Below are 20,351 nucleotides of genomic sequence, written 5' to 3'. Positions count from 1 at the left end.
TATCATAAATAACAGATGCAAAGTGAAGAACCACACGAATAAAAAGTAAAGCACTGTCTTCGAATAAAATGGAAGTATCAAGGCTCGATCTCAAATTTGGTTTTTCCTGCACAAGGCTGATCTGTCGCTGTCTCTGTCTGGCTCGAGCGAGTGGTGGGCCCGGGGAGTGTCGTCTCGTTCTGGCTTGGAAAGGCTGCGCGGGAAGAGAGCGTAGACTCACGACCTTTTGCCGCTGTGAGCGAGCAGTGCGGCCCGCGCGTCCACGCAGAGAGGAGGCCCCTCGCCCGTCGGTACACATCGAGCACATTGACAGCCTGAAAAAAATTACGTAAATATTACAACACTCACGCATTGATTGCCAAACACAAGCAACCGTGATCGGCGCAGTACCCGCCGACCCCCGGACTGACCCGCTCCTAGTGCCAAACGCGTTTAGTTTCTATTGTGATATTCCGTTGACCCTGGTGATTTTATTTTATAATATTTATTTTTGCCCCCCCTGTGGTGTTTACTGAATCCGACTCTGTGATTGGTTGTGCTTTGTTTTGGTTCTATTGGATTGTTGCTGGTGGAAATTGGTGAGTTTTCATTATTTTCTTTATTTTTAATTTTCACTATCACTTCAACATCTTTATCATGGGAAGTACCTACTAATTTAAGGTGGCATTTTAATTTGGTAAAGTAATTAAGAAGTAGATAGACGGTCCCGAGCCCAGTCTCCCAGGAGGCCGCAGGTGCCCAACGTTGATGAATTATCCTACTGTTTTTATGAACTGTACTTTTGAGGTGTATGAAAGGATCCTCCCCGATTGACGTATCCAGTACCCACTGTACCTTAGGAATAAACATACTAAATACGTCAGACGCACCTTGGGCAGCCTGCGACAAACGAGTGACGACTATAATCCTAATCCATTCACCACGTCGAGCTCTAGTTATTGTCACCGACACATTATGAAGGAAAATAAACAGTTTTACAGCAATTTATAAATTACATAATTTAAAAAAAATATTTCGCAGATAAATAAGGCAAAGATGATATTACCTACCCATACGCTAATACTTACCTAAAATACTTAATTTATTTTATAACAACAATTAACATAACTTAAAATGACCAAGATGTCTAAAAACCGGAACTTAATGACGTAAATTAAAGTAGAGCTATGATTCTATGAATTCGTTATTTTTTTCTATAAATATCATGTCTAGCCTAGTGTTACCTGCTGAAGCAGTTGTACCTGCAACTAGGTAACCTAGGCCAGCTTAGCTGAACTTGATGAACCTAAAATGCATTCACCATAGAGACAACTGATAATGCCTTAGATTTGAACGCCTCAACCAGCGCTGGCAGTAAACTTCTTATCGTATCTAGACTAGGGATTGACCAGTCAGATTAGAGTGAGTCGCTTACCACCCTGGGGGTGTTCCTGAAACATATCATGTGGGTATTCCTGTACTGGGTTGATCTATACTAAAAACGAATGAACGAGCGCTGTCGTGCAATCGGCACGTTCAATACAAATGATAGACTCGTCAAGTCGTGGCTCGCGTTGCAACGCTCCGAAACTTTTTTTCGTCATACAGCGTGACCCCCAGGTGATACGTCACTAGAAGAAGCTCCTTCGTGCACCCCAATGCTGATGAAACACGGCTAAGAAATGTCTCGATTATGTCATCACCCGAACAATGAAATGTGCATTCGAATTCGTCTACCCGTTTAGGAGCAAAAACTACGATAGAAATACCTACCTACAACATACCGATTTCCAACTTTCTTTGTTTTGAAAAATGCGAAGACAATAAACGCTAAAAATGACAATAACTAGGTAGGTACCTATTTATATTACGAATTACGAACATGAATGTAACAACTTGTTTTAATTATGGCTATAGAAATTCCTGTCAAGAACATTCCAGGCGTGAATAATGCGTCGCCATTAGAAGTTGAACCGGATCTGAGCGAGCACGTGAAGAAAACCGATGAGCAATATGAAATATCGCACGATTAGTGTAGTGTAGGCGCACCTGGGTGACACGCGATAGATCGGCGACTAGACGTCGATTTTGATATATTTTGTTGTCGTCGCGACTCCGCGACTCTGGCGCTAAAATATGGAGAGTGTCGGCCGTAGCCTTTCTTCGCGACTAGTCGCTGTCTCGTGTCGCCTAGCCTCCCGAGTCCGCGCTGTTGTATGCCTAGCCTACACTTAGAACCGCATGGTATAGTGGGAGAAATAAGTTCGCTTTGCCTGCAATCTTTGGCATTGAATTAATACGGCAAGCTGCGTCTTTATACAGGGCGGAATTTTGCCAATTAAATTTCTTTGGATACCTACTCGTTATAGCTTAACTAACTAACTTTTATTATGAAGCCCAGTCGGTAATAGTGAACAAATAAGTTTGTATGTAGTTTGTCATAGTAAAGTTTAATATTATCTACTCGCGATATTCAGTCTGGCTATTCATCCGGTGATAACCAAAATTAAATCTAAATTCAACGTGTGGTATCTCGATGATGGATCCATAGGAGATGAAGCAAGCACCGCTCTTCAAGACCTTGACTCAATGATCAAAGAATTCCAAAACATCGGACTAGAATTAAATTTCTCTAAATGCGAACTTTTTATCAACCCCAACCTACCGACAGACAAACAAACAGACATCCATAGTAAATTTAACTCTCTGGCACCCGGTATCAAAATCTTAAATAAAAGCTCGCTTCGTCTCCTCGGATCCCCAGTTCTTGACGAATCGATTCCCAAATATATTGACGATGAAATCACAAAATTCCAGGAATCATCGCATCGGCTGGTACAAATTAATCCGCAAATCGCCCTGGTAATCATCAGATACTGTCTTTTCGTTCCAAAATTTACCTATGTACTGCGATGTTCACCTATTTGGAGACACCAAAATTTCCTTAATAATTTGGATGCGATGATCAGAAATATACTAACCGAAATTCTAAATTGCCAACTGGATAACCGCAGCTGGGCCCAGGCATCGCTGCCGATACGGTTCGGTGGCCTGGGCATCCGCTCGGCGTCCAGTGTGGCCCTCCCGGCGTTCCTGTCCTCGGCACACAGCACGGCTGGCCTCTACGGAAAGATAATTTACCCATCGCTTGGCGATGCAGAGGTCACCTACTTGGCCGAGGCCAGGAGCGCCTGGTCAGATATCGCTGGCCCACAACAAGATGTCCCTCGACTACCGGAATCCCAGAGGCTGTGGGACGAGCCGATCTGCAGGCAGGTTCAGGAAAATCTCTTAGAAACTGCCACCAGCCCTGCAGACCGCGCCCGCCTCATGGCTTCTGCCGAACCGGAGTCGGGACATTGGTTGAGGGCCCTTCCATCTGCGAGTGTGGGCACACTGCTGGACCGCAACACCTTTAACCTTTCTGTCTGTTTGAGACTAGGCTGTAAGACCAACGAGCCACATCGCTGCCGTTGCGGGGACCCCGTCGACCAGCTAGGCCACCACGGCCTCTCCTGTCAGCGGAGTGCCGGCCGATTACCCCGCCACGCGGCCCTTAACGACGTCATACGTCGGGCCTTTGCGAGCGCCGGAATCCCCGCCATTCTGGAGCCAACCGGCCTGGCGAGAGACGACGGGAAGAGGCCCGACGGTATGACCGTAATGCCCTGGAAGTACGGGAAATGCCTAGTGTGGGACGCCACCTGCACCGACACAGTGGCCCCCTCCCACATCCAGGGTAGTGCCGCGGCGGCGGGCACGGCGGCGGCTGCTGCAGAAAACCTCAAACGGCGCAAATACAACGGTCTGTCTGACAGCTACATATTTGTGCCGTTTGGGGTTGAGACCCTGGGGCCGTGGGGACCCGAAGCGCGACGATTAGTAAAAGAACTTTCGTCGCGCCTGGTCGAGGTATCAAGGGACCAGAGGGCTGGCAGCTATCTCAGCCAGCGCATCAGCCTGGCTATACAGAGAGGGAACGCTGCCAGCCTCCTCGGAACCATCCCGGGCGACGGCAGCGAACTAAAAGAAATATTCTACCTTTGATAAACTCCTGTTTATTAAGGGTAGAATATTTCCAGGCCAGTTATAAGTATTTTATATTATTATCATTTTTATTTGTAAAATATATAGATAGTTTAGTTAAATAATAAGTACTTAATATTTTATTTTAATAACACTGTGAATACTTAGATTAAAAACGCCTATATTCCCTATAGCAATACGTAAACTGTTTTTTTTGCTATAAGTACCTACTTATAATAGCCATTAATATCAAAAAATATTTCATAATCTATCATACTAACTACTCTTAGTTGTACTAGTACTTGCCGAAGTCGGTTTTCAAACGTGTTCCTAATATGAGAGTTCGTGAGCCGCAGTCATTACACTGTTACATTGTAATATTACAACATCGCCAGCTGATGTTTTTGTAATAATGTACTTACTGTTCTTTAAGCGTAAAAACAAACCATCACATTGCATAAGTTCATTAGCATTGGCTTAGCATATTTTTGTGGGTCTATTTTGTTGGGTGATGTTACTTTTTCTTCAAACAAAAGTAATTAATATAGTGAATATTTCTTTTTTTATTTAAAGGTAGGTGGTGGTTTGTTTGCGTGTTTATAAAGGTCACTTCTTCTGATATTATCATGGGAAAAATGATTGAAACATTGCAAATAATTCGATACCTCTTATTGGTCTTAAATAAAATGCCTAAGCTCAGTTTATTGGACTGAAGCGAAGTTTTTTCGTTAAAGATCAATCGTCCACACTTTCATTGAAGAGGAAATCTGTCGGTTATACCAATGGGACAGAATCGCCGCAAGATAAATAATCCTAACTAATATTACAAATGCGAAAGTAACTGTGTCTGTCTGTCTGTCTGTCTGTCTGTTACTCTTTCACGCAAAACCTACTGAACGGATTTGAATGAAATTTGGTATACATATGGTCTAGACCCTGGGAAAGAACATATGCTACTTTTTATCCCGGAATTCCCACGGGAAAACTTTTTAAGGCGAAGCGAAGCGCGCGGGGACAGCTAGTATTTTATAATAATTATTACTAAATCAATTACCTGAATTCAAGAGCATTGGCTAAATACTTTAATATTATAAATATCGTACGTAAACGTTTTGTATAGTCACAAATAAATCAAATTCATTCAAGCCTTAATTACATTCCCTACTCCTCAACGTTTTTCATTCGCTACCCATGTGTATTGTGTAGCAAGTATCCAACGCAACGGAACTCTTATTCAAAATAATTGAGCCCATTATCGGGAGCATTGAAGGAAATTCTGTTAAGGATGGCTCGTCCGAGGCTGGAAAAAAAGATTTTTCCGTGTAAATCATGGATCTACCGGAGCGAAGGCATCAGGCGGCATCCGGCTTCGTTAGGCCCCGGTTCATCCGGTAAGGTTTCTCTCTACAAAATATATGGCGTACTGGCGTACGCTCTGAAAGAAATCACATTTGATGGACTTCATGGCGCGGACCGTCGTGGACAATTGATTGCTCAAATTTTCGGAAAAAAAAAACACGCACTCACGCCTTGTACTAATGTACTCCCTTGCGCGGTAGGCAGAGGTGCATCCACTTTTCGCCAGAGTGTTATGTTAGTCCCAATGTAATAGGGGGCGGGCCTTTTACGGGCACATCCAAGACCTGAGAACAAATATCTGTGTTTAAACAAATGTCTTCCCCAGCCGGGAATCGAACCCGGGACCATCGGCTCAGTAGTCATGACTGAGACATTCAACTTCACAAAACGATACACTTGGTATTAAGAGGGAACTGTAAAATTTATTTAATGTAGTAATACTATAATTTTAAAATGTTTATTGTTGTTATTACATTTGGATGTTTTATAGGAATCAAACAAGCCTTTGTGAAAAGAATTAATTCTGTATTGAAATCAATAGGCATTGTAAATCACATGATTTTTTAATAATACCATCGTAAACAAAAGTCATGTAATAGATATTACAAAATGGAATTAACAAAAGTTTTTAATAATTAACTTTCATTATTATTTTATAGTAAAGTTCTGTTTTATTTATTTTAAAATAGTATTAACGGGTATTGCAAATAGATTTTTTTATTTCTACAATAAAATTTCTCTCAGTGCAGGGTCACTAACCACTACGCCATTCGGTCTACAAATTTTCGGAAATGATGTAGGTAAAAATCACAAGTAGTTTTCATAACTTTTTATTTCATCATCGTCATCAGCCTATGTCAACCTACTGCAGGGTATAGACCTCCTCCATGTTACGCCAAGTTACACGGTCCAGTGCCACACTCATCCAGTTTGGTATTTGTTTCAAATATTTTTATTAAAAGACAATTTCATTATTTACTCTTAGGCCCTGTTCCACAATGTCTAGTTAGTGGCTACCTGTAAGATATCAAAAAACCACTAAAATGTAAGAAATAATTTAAGGTTTACACAAATTCTACTCGTATGTGACAGTACAAATATACCTAAGCAGGAACTGTTCTTTTTTGATGTTGGTGCGGTGACAAAGTAATCTAAAGGGGTTCCGCTCATCTCGCATAATCTTTATTGACCAAAACTCATTTCGCATAACTCGTATGGTCTAAACTTTTTTGGCCGAACCATCACTTTGCCAAGACTTATGTGGCATAAGGCTCGTTTCGTCTAAAACTCTTTAGGCACAATCTTTAAACACCTAAGTTTCGTTTGCTCAAATTTTTGTTCGTCTATACCTATGTATAATCTTGTTTCTCGTAATGTTTTCTTAATAAATAATATATTCAGTATGTAGTAAATGTACAAATTGTGGTATTTTTCTCCTACATCCCGAAAATCAAGATATTGTATGATCAAAAAATCGAAAGTTAACGACCAATATAATTATTACAAACCCCATGAGATCGAAAACTAAAAATAGGTGCGACGACGAGCAAAGCGAGGAGGAGCGTGTTAGGTGCACATGTTCATCAAAACCAAAGCGGAGCGCAGCGAAGCGGAGCGGAGCGTTTTCCAAACAGCGGAAACAATACAAGGCACCAGTTTGCGCTATGTAGGGAGACTCGTATGGTCTAAACTTTTTTGGCCGAACCATCACTTTGCCAAGACTTATGTGGCATAAGGCTCGTTTCGTCTAAAACTCTTTAGGCACAATCTTTAAACACCTAAGTTTCGTTTGCTCAAATTTTTGTTCGTCTATACCTATGTATAATCTTGTTTCTCGTAATGTTTTCTTAATAAATAATATATTCAGTATGTAGTAAATGTACAAATTGTGGTATTTTTCTCCTACATCCCGAAAATCAAGATATTGTATGATCAAAAAATCGAAAGTTAACGACCAATATAATTATTACAAACCCCATGAGATCGAAAACTAAAAATAGGTGCGACGACGAGCAAAGCGAGGAGGAGCGTGTTAGGTGCACATGTTCATCAAAACCAAAGCGGAGCGCAGCGAAGCGGAGCGGAGCGTTTTCCAAACAGCGGAAACAATACAAGGCACCAGTTTGCGCTATGTAGGGAGACGCTCAGTCAAAGTTAAAGCCAAACGAATATTATTACTTTGTATAAACCTATGCCATAGCATTATTAGGCTATTCAAGATTTGGCCATACCATTATTAGGCTAAACAATGTTATGCGAAATAACTTTTTACTAAACGAGATTTATGCCATACGATTTTCGGCGTAACGAGACTTTGACCAAACGTTACTATGCAATACGAGATTAGACAAATAAATCTTATGCCAAAAAAGGTAGAACCAATCTAAAGAAATATGGCACCAACTTCAAAAAAGAACAGTTCCTGCTTAGGTATATTTGTACTGTCACATACGAGTAGAATTTGTGTAAACCTTAAATTATTTCTTACATTTTAGTGGTTTTTTGAAGTCGGTTTTTTAATTTTTTTAATTATTATTTTATTTTATAGTTTTTAGTTTATTTGCAAATAATTTTCAATCAAAAGTAAGGTGCAAATGATACCAAAAAGTCCTACTAATCAATACGAATGATTCAAGCCTAAACACGAAGTATAGTTGCTATATACCGTTGAGGAGTTCCCCTGACTGCCTTCCGTTTCCATCATCAGATCAGCTCAAGGTCACCATCATATTTTTTTGTTATAAGAACTATATTTACGTTCTTAATTTCATTAGAATCGGTTAATATGTGCCCAAAATGGAAATTCATACCCTGTTTTTACCCCTTTACCCACCCTTGGGGGAGAGATAAAATTCTGAAAAAAAAATGGGACCACCTGGAAGCTCAACCCAATACAACAAAAAAAGAATTTTCAAAATCGGTCCATAAACGGCGGAGTAATCGGTGAACATACATAAAAAAATATATATAAAAAAAAAAAAAAGATCCCGACGAATTGAGAACCTCCTCCTTTTTTTGAAGTCGGTTAAAAATACATGCTGTCACTGTCAAAAAAATAATAACAGACAGTGACAGCATGTATTTTATGTTACAGGTAGCTACTAACCAGACATTGTGGAACAGGGGCTTAATCTAATTAGGTAAATTTATGCGTAGTGGAACACACATATATATTGACTTACAACTGGCAAGTTCCCTACGTAAATAAATACCGGCATATTTATACGAACCAATAAAGCCTGTCCGTAACCTGTTTTATTTGGGCGGTCGGGTAATCTGGCTGAATCACGGCGCTTACGCAACGCCACGTCAGCGGCTGACTTAGCCCCAGCATTATGCAGCAGCCAGCCAATGTCGTTCAGTAAATTAGGTTCCCCGCTCACGAGCCAGGGTGGCTACTTTAGCTTGACAAAAAACGATCGAACGAGAACTGACATGTAATCGGCTCGTTTAAGAATACGAAAAAGAGTAGTGGGTAGCGCAGCAGGGATACGAAACTTCGTTTTGCGTAAGCTGGAGTGAACCTTCAGAAGATGTTCGCACTAAATTATCGTTTCATTCTCCGCGCGCTACTAACTTGGAAAGTCGATTGCACGAGTCGATTACCTCTAATACTCGGTTATAGCTTTCCGCGCACTGTTTCTTGTCTTTGCCCAAGTCATTGCTCAAGATGCACAAGGTCAAGGCTAAACTAGACGCTAAGTGGCTCTATTGTGCATAATTATCTTATTTACTTTGCTAAAAAATAAAAAGTAAACTTACAAACAAAATACAATTGAACAAATTCCAAACTAATCACCTTTAAAGCTCTTGCGAAGTTCTACCTAATTAAAAAGAAAGAAAGAAACGCAAAAAACTTGTTCTTTATGTTAGCGTAGTTTCCAGGCTCTAAGAGAATAAGTTCTGGTGTTGAACATTTTCTTGCAGCAATCCACTTAGCTGGTAGAGTTTAGCCGGTGTGTGATGGCACTAGGTACTTACAGCTAGCTACTTACCTCAGTGCAATCTTAATTTCCGTAGCCCTTAGAGGTCACTCTATATGACGAAAAACATAGAATCGAAACTCTGCTGCGTGAGCCACGACTCTATCACATTGTATTAAACATGCCGATGGCACGACAGCTCTCGTTCGTTCGTTTTTCGTAAGTATAGATAGAGTAACCCCCCTGATCTGCGGCCCGGGGGCAGACTTGCAAACTATTTGCTGGCGAAGGTAAACTTTACCGGTTCCCTTAGGTAAGTGTGGGTTTTGACAGTTCATGAAAACAAACAAGTTTTAGTTTTCATCTGTCAACTATATCTTAGCATAGTGTTCGCTAGGACTGAATTTTATGAAAGAAGTGAAGAAAACATAAAGAAAATGATTTTTCTCTGTTATGCTTTATATAATAGCTAATTATCGAAACCCAGAGTCAATGAACACGATTCTTGTAAAATTTAATATTTTAACTACCTAACAAAAAACTATTACCGTAAAATAATTAATAAAGTCCTGAAGCCAGTGACGTTTTATTCTACCAAAAATCGTTTGTTAAAGTAAACAAGAGAGCTTCGGAAAGTAAAATGCTGCTGGCTTTTGTACTGAAAGAATTTTTGATGCATTTTCTGTTGTGCAAGAGAGGCTCTGAGTGTCATAGACGGAGAATGGGCTACTTAAAATTGTATTACCTTTTCTATTTGGTCACCATAGTACTCATACTATTTCGTATACACCGCATTATGGAAAATAACTATTATGAGGTGTTATACTTTAGGAAAAAATATCTCAAAAATATGCTTGGATTTAGATGCTGATGTCTGAATGTGATACCTACCACCGTATAATAGATCTACGCGGACTCTGGCGACCAGTCATACTCAATTGAATGTTATTTATTAGAAATTGACAGAAAGTAGGTAATTAATTTATTTTATGGGACTGGGTTTTCGAAATAAGCGCAAAAAATAACAGTGTAGTTATTACGAAAACCAAATATAACACTAAACCACTAAAATAGCATGCAAAATGATAATACTTACGTTAGAAACAAGATCCATTTGTGCTAGAAATACATAACCAACTTGAGTTGTTTTAAAATACAGACTTTTGACGATCTGAATCAGGGATCTGAATACAAAAGATACAATAGTGTGTATTCAATAGATGCTGCATTTTTATATCAGCCGACTGAATCGGAAAATTGATTTGATTTCCTGAGATGTTAAAATCAAAATATGTGCATTGTGCACCATGTGCAATAAAAACACTTTAGCTCAAATTAAAATCTTTAACTAATAGTCCATAAATTAATAATCATAAAAGTACAACAGGATTTCGATTAAAACACCCAAAAATCAAAATACCTAGCTGGAAACCCATCGTCACAACGCAACCAATAATTAGTCAGTTAACGGATCCTCCACAATAGAATATGACGCGTTTGATACATTACACTTCGAGTCACGTATCATGCGATACCGTTCGCGTTCCTTTGTTTCGTGAGCCACTTTCCGCGACTAGCCTACACCCGTGACGCGCGCACTATCACGCAGGTCATAAGGCTCATAATTCAATAGCAAAACATCCTAGTCTACCCTACTAAAGTCAGGAAAAAGATATGTGCTCAGAATATCATTAATTATTGGGGCGCCCGTTCCATAATTGTATTTTGGGTTTGGAAACTGGGATAGTTTGATTATTTTAGGTAAGCCAAACCATTGTTTGCTTTCGTTTTGATTATTTTGGGTAATATTCAATAAAAGTGAATTTATTTATTTATCGGGTGCACTGAAAAGTTATATAGTATTTACCTATTGATTTGTATATAAATATCTGCCCAGTTTGGAAGTAGAGTCAGTGTTTTAACTTTTCTAATTATAAGGATAGGTAAGTGTTAAAATGTTTTTGACCGAATTAAGTTGCTTTTGTCAATATTAATCCTATATTTATACTGGTGTCAAGTTACAATTAAACAAATTATTTAATGATTCCCAGCTTTTACAGTACATCAAAGCCAGCAATGAAAAAGAAATATTTAAAAATAAATATCATATTTCGCGTCAGCTATGGCTGGCATCAGAAAATTTATTGGCAATTTCAATAAAATATACAGGGACCCGTCTCTACGGTGAATTTATATAACTAAGTTTGACTAACATTATTTCAATTTATTATTGTTATACTCAAATATTTTACTGATATCTTGTAATTTCGTTTCTTTCTTTTCTGTTTCGACGCCACCTCACTAAATAATAAAACTTTTATTAGATTGGTCATGTAGTTAAGTAGAAGGATAAATGTGTCTTCCCTCGAACATTCATTTACCTACCCACATTTATTTAAAAGCCGGCTGAAAATGTTAACGGTACATTAATATTTATTGCTTCCAAATTATTATCGCGGTCCTTACTTAGCGCCGGTGGAAACGAATTAATTTATAAAAGCCCCTCCAAGTTGATGGCACGCAATGAAACCGTAATATTATTATAAGGAATCGCAGATCTTTATCCATACTTATGGTAATCGGGACGCTCGATCCGAGAACCTAGTGAGAGTTTTTATCACCGTTCGAGTAATGACAAGTAAACGTTTTTTTTAGTAAGTACTTATTATTTCATGCATTGAGTAGTGTGGTACATCCAATATATGTCAATGGGTACATAATCCAAGTCCGCGCTATTCTAAGGGCACTAAGGGAGTGCAGCGTACAGCTAGGTGGTGACTCTTCTGCGACTTACTAATTCTGGTTTACTTTTCACTGCTTGAACGGTGAAAAACTTCTAATTTCGTTTACCGTATTCAGTTCGACGCAATATTACTCGACCTAACTTGCGTCTCCGATCAAATGTTACGTATTTCAAGATGTTTATTTCTGGGTCATTCTGCATGGCTTACCCTGAAAACGTTTTGGAGCATGTTGTATTCATTTTCTACCCTTCCTTAAAACATTCCGAGCGATGAACTCGGAAAACAGTTTGAACTGTCGGAAAATTAATCTCCGCATAAATTCTTTTCTGTCAGGGAAGAGGAAAATAACATAATTTTATTCGCACAGAAGACGTAGACGTTATAAAGGCGACGAAGGGAGTTTAGAGTTTATGCAAAATAATTAACCAATGATTCGCTAGTTAGCTAAGGCACCACTTAATGATAAATGTTGCTGACTGTCTGTGAATAACAAATAAGTTTAGCTAAGTACCTACCATCGAAAAGTTTGTAAAATTAAAGATACTTTTACTATAAATTACCTGCAATATAAAACCAGAATCGAAGTTCGGTTGATCTATTATTTATCAGGTTACTGACTAAGTTCGTTTTGCTTTTTCAAGTCGGTCTTCGCACGCAATGATTTTGGCGACTTTCCAAGCTATCTTGCCAAGGTTCAAAGGCACAAGACAAGTTTTCGTTCGGGAAATAATGCTATCATTCCCCTTGAGATAAGGCAATAAACGCCGCCTTAAAAAAAACAAATCTCATTTTGTCCGCGGGTACTCCACGTTCTTTTTTTTAATAAAGAGTATGCTATATCTTTTGAAGTACTAAAATTTTCGCTCAGCCAGATAAGTGTACGCATAAGCGCAGGCTGTGCGTAGATCGTACGGGGTGAATGACACTTATTTTAGTAGCAGTGACGTTCCATGAGGCTTTTGTTTTTTGCGTGCGTGCGATTCTCATTTTACCAATTTCCTTACGCATTTTTTTATTTTATAATGTACTTCAGCTGTTCGGCTTATTCCTTCAGCATAAAACATAATACTTAAGGAAACATTGTACTTGTACATTGTACTTACGGAAATAAAAAATAAAGAAGATAAAATAAAAATTGCGTACAGTGAGCGCAAATCTAGCAAACTGAGAACAGTCGGCATACTAAACCGATACGCCGCTAACTCAATCGGCGGGGGGCTCACGAACTGACAAAATATTGTATCGCAATTTTTGCTCTACTTTCGTGAAACGCAGAAATAAAGTTTATGCAAGTACTTAATTCGCCGCTCGATAACTATTCTGGCACCTGACAAGCAGCTAAGCCTGATAGCTCAGTTACAAACTTCATAATTTCAGTCTTACAGCTCTGGCTCTAGAAGCTACCGTTAATCCTTAACAGACTTAGCCGCGTTTCATCAACACTTGTTTGGAAGCAGTCCTGCTAAAATGTTAATACCATCAAGCTTGAATGCCTATTCAGCTATGTCACACAATTTAAGTTTATGTTTACTTAGTGTTTTGTTTACCAAAAATTAATAACAAATGTGATAGAGAGTCTATGCTAGTTCTCTGAAAGGGAATTCCTAGCTCTTGTCTAATGGAATCTTAGTGCATATCCTCAAGCTCTAAACAATTAGTCTGATTAGAGTTCGGATAACTATAAAAATTCAGATAGGGAGAAAAATACAAAATAAATATAGGAAATTTTGATGAACATTTTTCATGTTGAAAATACGGACCTAAGAGAACCAAATATCATGACAACATGCCTACTTACTATTGAAGTTGTCATCGGTAAGCGTAAAACCTTCGATTGAATCAGTCTTGGTTCGTTCTTCGCGTGAGAAAGTATTATGTGCAGTTCACAGTTTTCTAATGTAAATACCAATAGTAGCGAGTAAATACTTTCTAACCTGTTAGATGACTTTCACTATCAAAGGCAAGGTTATCGCCCAAAAAGAGCACATTTTGCAACCATCGTTTTATAATCGAACCGTAATAGCGAGCCGTTGAAACCGGATATCTCATTTCTTAAAGTAAAAGTGATATAATTCAATAGATAGAGAAGTGGCGGGTCGATACGGTTAACGTTAAAAGATAAAATCATTTTTGTCTTACATTCGACTCAGTAAGCGTACGAGTATAATCGGAGGCCAAACACATGTGCTATTAAAGTTTACATACGAATTGAATTAAAACATTAACATTTCATACGCGCCGTCATGGGCTAGTACTGGAATAATTAATTAAAATATGTAGAGGAGGTAAAGTTGGATCCCGCCGCGCTGGACGCTGCCGCGGGGGACACTCGCACAGTACGGTCACTCCAGTTAATATACAAGTAATTATCATCTATATTCATACTGACCAAAACTTAGAATACGAAATACAACAACAGAAAAAAGTAATCCTAATGAATCCTATATTTGTATTAACAGTAGAATGTAGAAAAAAAAATATATATTTAAAAGAAAGTTTATTCCTCGTGTCGTCTCGCCTAGGTCTTCACCGCGTGGGATTTATTTAGAGAAAGAAAAAACTTAAATTTTTACATTCCTTACAGGCCGTTCACAGATAGTTATTTAAAAATAAAGAAACACTTACCACAATCCCAACGAGTCCAAACACAATCTGCATTCAATAAATTCTATTCATAAAAGCCGGTTTAAAAAATCTAAATAGAAAATATCAGATCAACTAATGTATCAGATATGTTTTTGATATCATGATTTTACGGAATTCATAATAATATACTACCTATATTAATTCCGATTCACAAGAAGATGGCAAAGATATCTTACTGTCGGTGGTCTCAACGGCTCGGGTCGAGGAATGCGACCGGCAGATAATGTCACGCGCCCCCTGAAATGGTTTATTCCACTTCGCGCACCACTGATTTTCACTTACATCGCATATTTTGGGAAACTCATAATAGAATGTTTGTGTACAGTTTTATACCTTGAAGCGGCATGCGAAAACTTTTTATTTCTCTACTTCGTCGCACTTTACGGGGTGTGTTGTCCGTAATGTTATTTATGAGTTGCTGTTGTTATGTTGTTGGTTTTTCGATTCAGAATTAAATGTTAGCGAAAAAAATAATTGATACGATTTCATAAAAATAATATGTTGCACACCATCCCTGATTGCAATAGGCAACGTTTAATTAGGTATTCCCACGGGCAACACTTCACAAGTTACGTGAATATTGCCTGGGAACACAGTTACTATAAATAACTGTCTAGGCGTGTCACTGGAGTCAGCGCGGCAATGTAACCGACCGGCCGTTCGGCAAACAACGCTATTTGCTCTTCACCGCAAACTTCCCATCCATGTGTTCTCTTGTCTACTTGATGTATTGACTGACAGTTGCAGTGTTTTATTGATCGGGTCAACAGAGGAATCGAACGGCAAATATGTGCGACTCAATCTAAGTTCATTGATTAGGTGGACTCATGTGTTGACTCATATCATAGTGCACACGCCAAGGCATAAGAATACTTGGGGGTATTCAAAATGCGGCGACAGACACAGAGGTTCATATTATTATCAGTCGTAGGTACCAATAGTTATAAAGGTCGTAGGTACCAATATGGAACTATGGTATATGGTATTACGTAATATTGTAATGTCAAATGATAAAGTCATACAAAATATTGATTGGCTATAAGATGTCGTAATAGGTGACTGGTAAGTTAGTAGCCTCTAGCCATCACGCACGGCCCTCTCACAAATGTTTGTATAAAAAAAGAATGAGTCATTCACTAAATTCCGTAAGCAAGAAACGTGCCGAAATGTTGTGGAAAACCCTATAAAAGTTCGGCAGAATTACGGAAACTCTAAAAGAATACCAAATTTACGGTGCATGTTAAATGTTTAATGGTACTGTTTAAATTGAATGGGTTAGCTGACTCAACAGTTCACTTAAAAGGATCATTGTCTTAAATGAGGAATCCGGATTTGAGTCTGATGAATATCCAATCTTGGTCATTTCCATGCGTCATGCTATCCAGCAGTAAAAGCCTTGCAATGTTTTAACATCACTTAGCTAATGTTTGGACGTACTAACTCGGGCCATAAAACCAACGATAATAACCGAAGTGCATAAAAGCGACAGGGTTGTTTTAACGCTTATCCATATTGCATGTAGAACATAAGTTACTAATAAAGTCTAGACTTTTGGATTAATTTTTAAACATATACCTATTTAAAAAAAGAAATACTTATCTATTCTTCTATATAAGTATTGGCATTATTATAATTATTATTTTGGTGTAACATGATGTGTACATCTACAAGTTTGATATCTCAAATTAATATTGCTTAATAAATTGCGATTGTTTAGCTTTGTATTCTGGTATAAAATAAAGCGCTGTGCTAATATTAATACCTGATCCACGGAGCAAACCATTATAAAATAAAGTATTAATGGTAAAATGGAAAGGTGCACTTGGATTAAAAAAGGTTACAAACGTTCGAGGAAAAGTCACGTCCTCTTTATATCGGCTCCTCGGGATTGGGGATGGCTGGGAAACTGAAAAATGGTGTAACTACCCGCGCTTCCTGATGACACTACGGCGTTGTGAAAGTTGTAGGTACAGTGGCAATCAAAAGTTTAAATTGTAGCTGCTCCTGTGTGTTGCACAAACAATTGCAATCAAAACTTTTGATGCTCTACTATCAATTACTTCAAAAGACAAAGCTTACACAGCAAAATGTATTTATTACGTCCATACAGTTCGCGCTAGGCTACTCATAGCAACTTAACTGAAACCCCTGAAGTCACTACTCTCTGTTTCAGTGAAGTGGCATATAAAAAGATCCCATCAACGCCTCGGAGGCATCTTTTCATATTTCTGTTTGCACTTAATTTAGGAGAGCATTCAAAAATATTACTGATGATGATGAGGTACTTGAGGTACTTTCAACAGTCAGATAAAACTTACCATTACCGAGAGCAGCGTTTAGGTTTTGTATTTTAGATTGGAATGAAAATGTAGAAAATCTAAGCCACCAGCTTTATAGCTCTCGTTATTACACAATGGTTCGTTTGAGCATTAAAAAACTTAGTAGAAATTAAACTGCCATAAAATTTAATGTTCATTTTTGCTCATATCTCCTAAAACGGATTTCCGCTTTGCATGGCCCTGAATGGTATCATAATAACCGCTGTGAATTAAATAGATTGCCGGCGGCGGCGGTGGCGGCGGCGGCGCGGTGGTGAGATATACGAAATTAAAAGACCCCCGTCTACAGGCAGCGGCAGCAGTATAAAGTAGGACGCGCCTTTTTGGCGTCCCTACTACCCGTAGAATGAGGTATAAAGTGAGCGGAGCAATTTGCGTGTCCCCCGGTCTCAAGCCGCCGAAAAAGGGTACGTATTATGTTGGCAGGAAAACATTATTGCATTGCTGGGAAACTCGCATGGTAATTTCTCTAGGTTTAAACATGGCGTATCATGATTCATTCCTTGTGGATATTCCCAGCAATAAATACAAGTATTCTTTTGAATATACATTTTAGTACTTAACAAGTTTTTCTGAAAGTGTAGCAACAACCTAGAGTGTTTCACTTAGCTGAAATTTACATCTGAAAGAGACTTGTTTAACGCTAACTCATGAATTAATATTGTTCAATGTTCATGCTTACTCCAGAGACCTGACCATTCTGTTGACTAATAATAGGGATTATTCCATCTCGACATATTAATGTTTAATTACCCGTTGTTACAATGTAGTTAAGTTTAAAAAAAAGTCTTGCATCCTCAGCTAAATCTCAGGTCATGGGTAGTAATAAAAATACGATCGATTTGAACGGGATAAAAATCTGAGGGATTTTATGACATTGAGTAGCCCATACATTCGACCCTTACGCCATTCCCAATCTCTATATCGCCGTGGAAGCCCTCAGCTTTCCTCCTAATTTACGATACCACCGAAAGCGAAGGCTATTAACGCAAAATCTTCCAAGTTGGAATAAATTCGGAACCCATGTCGCATAAATCATGGAATTAATGATCTGATGCCAGAAGGAATGGCCGAAGCGGACCCGTACATTATGACGCTGCGAGTGCGATTCCAAACCGGAAACCCGGTCAAGTGATGGCGGTAGCAACCTAAGTATAAACCCTTTAATTAAATATAAATTTTAGCATATAGGTATGTACATATACACTATGCATTATAGTAGGATAGAATACCTTTATATTTATAATGTTTATTCTATATGTGCACCATAATATTTATTCTTACCGCCAAAGCACCGTCCATCTTTACGTGCCCCGTAAGACAAGATATAGGTACTTACACTCGCGAGAGTCGCAAGCTATGAAAAAGTGCCACCTGCCATGGCCGTTACGTATGTCACTGTAACTTTTTCATTGTTCGCGGGTATTCTAAATTCGCTTTATTCAGCTTGCCTGTAAAATTTATCGATTTATTTTTATAAATCAATTGTTTTCAATGTTTATTGAATATTTATGCCAATGCTATTTTATAAGACGAAGGTAAGGTTAAAAAAAACGTAACATGTAATTATTATGAGAAATACATACAGACACAGGTACTAATTATTGATAAAGTTTTAAGTTGGTGCACTTTACCAGTAGAAATATAATTATACCAACAACAAATTATAGCCCAGTTAAGAAATAAAAATAGGTAGGGTGTCTTTGGTTTAATGTTTTCCGTATCTTAATGGAATCAACTTAAGTGGGCTAGCTTATGTAGATCAAGTGCGTTAGAGACTGCGGCGATGTAATTATTCATTATTATGTACATTAAAATTGCATTATATAGGGAACAATTTATACAAAATTCAATAGTTGAATCACTATTATGTATTGATTGTTTTTTTACAGTTTCCTGTCTTGATATTTTTCCACCCGCGCTGACTATATGATTAGTTCAGTTTCTTTATTGCTATATGATTAGTCAAACCTAACCTACCCATGCATGGTTATTAAAAGCTTTTTGAGTGTTCATTGAATATCTTTCATCGTGATTATTGAACATAATTACATATTTTCATTTCAAAATATTGTGACTTTTATCAAAATCAGATGTAGGTATTTTTTATTTACTGCTGTAACTATGTAATTATCATTATAACTTCTTATGAGTTATTTATAATCAAGAGAAGTATTATGCCAGCAGATAAGATTTTAACTAAACATAGTTTAAAAGTTTCTACAAACCAAAAACTACAAACAACTTACACAAAAAAAATACTACGCACTGTCTGAATGAACCCTCCTTATCCCATAAGGGATTAAACTCGCTCTCTGGCCAATAGTTTGTAGACTCAGTCTGCGTTATTCATAGTTGAGTCCGAAAATCGTATAGTTTTGCAAGCGAAGTCGTCAAACAAGTTTAGATAGCAGCTCTACAGATATGGTATGTGAGTGGCGGCGGGCGCGCCGAGGCCGCCAACTCGCGGCCCGAATGTACAGGGTGTTAGAAAAAGGACAAGTTGTTAGCCAAAACGTGGTGGTGCTTAACAAATTTGGAAATATTGAGTTTTTTTGTTTACTTTTTCATTCATACTTTGTTGTTCACATAAATTTGAAGTATAAGTACCTAACTAGTTCTCGCATATATTTCTTGAAGTTGTAAAATAACGTTTTGATCACGGTGATGACCTGAGTCACGTCTGTTTTGGCTTACTACACCAATTTCGCTACACCCTGTATGCTGGAACTAGTCTATAGGTATCAAACTGAAAGTGTAGCGATACTGCCCACAGGAAGGCAAACGGGGACCAGTTCCGCTAATCTAACGATAAGTGACGCCTGTACTGAGGGTAAGCTATAGGTATATGCGTGATATCCTTATGCAAATTTTGAAGAAACTTCATATTTAGGGTGTAAACATTCAAACCGTAGGTATGGAAAGGTTTTAAGTAAGAAATTTTGAAAATACCTACATCTTTTTTTGTATGTCTAGTCATGGCTGTAACTTATTAAAAACTTTTAATTGGATTGCAATTTATATTGAAAAAGTATATCTGAAAGATATCGGTATGATTACCATGCTAATATAATAAATGGAACGAATTGTATGAACCTGATCTGTAATATTGACAAGATATTGTTACAATTGTAGGTATACCTTATTTAGTAGAAACTATCTAGCAGCCCTTTGCATGGTAATGAGGAACTGGCGGCCGACAACCAGGTAACAAGCTGGTCCAGTACCTACAGCCGGCTGTATTAGGTATAGTACATGAATTATGTTTCTTAAGCCGTTTGTGTGGCTAGTTGAATGTAAAGTGTTTGTTTACATTACTAAATAAATTATAGTTA

The 20,351-nt window shown here is 38.1% G+C and overlaps 1 protein-coding gene across 1 annotated transcript in view; it reads left to right on the top strand.

Annotated features, from left to right (window-relative positions):
- Positions 1–229: 229 nt before the first annotated feature.
- The window catches only part of LOC119691301 (mucin-5AC), a 52,506-nt gene continuing 32,384 nt past the window's right edge, over positions 230–20,351 (top strand). The window contains exon 1 of the mRNA XM_038108532.2: positions 230–578. The gene's annotated coding sequence lies outside the window, so the exon portion shown is untranslated. The remainder of the gene's footprint in view (positions 579–20,351) is intronic.

The sequence above is a fragment of the Plutella xylostella genome, chromosome 15, assembly GCF_932276165.1.
Source record: "Plutella xylostella chromosome 15, ilPluXylo3.1, whole genome shotgun sequence".
NCBI lineage: Eukaryota > Metazoa > Arthropoda > Insecta > Lepidoptera > Plutellidae > Plutella > Plutella xylostella.
Note: the sequence above shows the minus strand (reverse complement) of the source record. Positions and strands in the feature narration are given on the sequence as shown.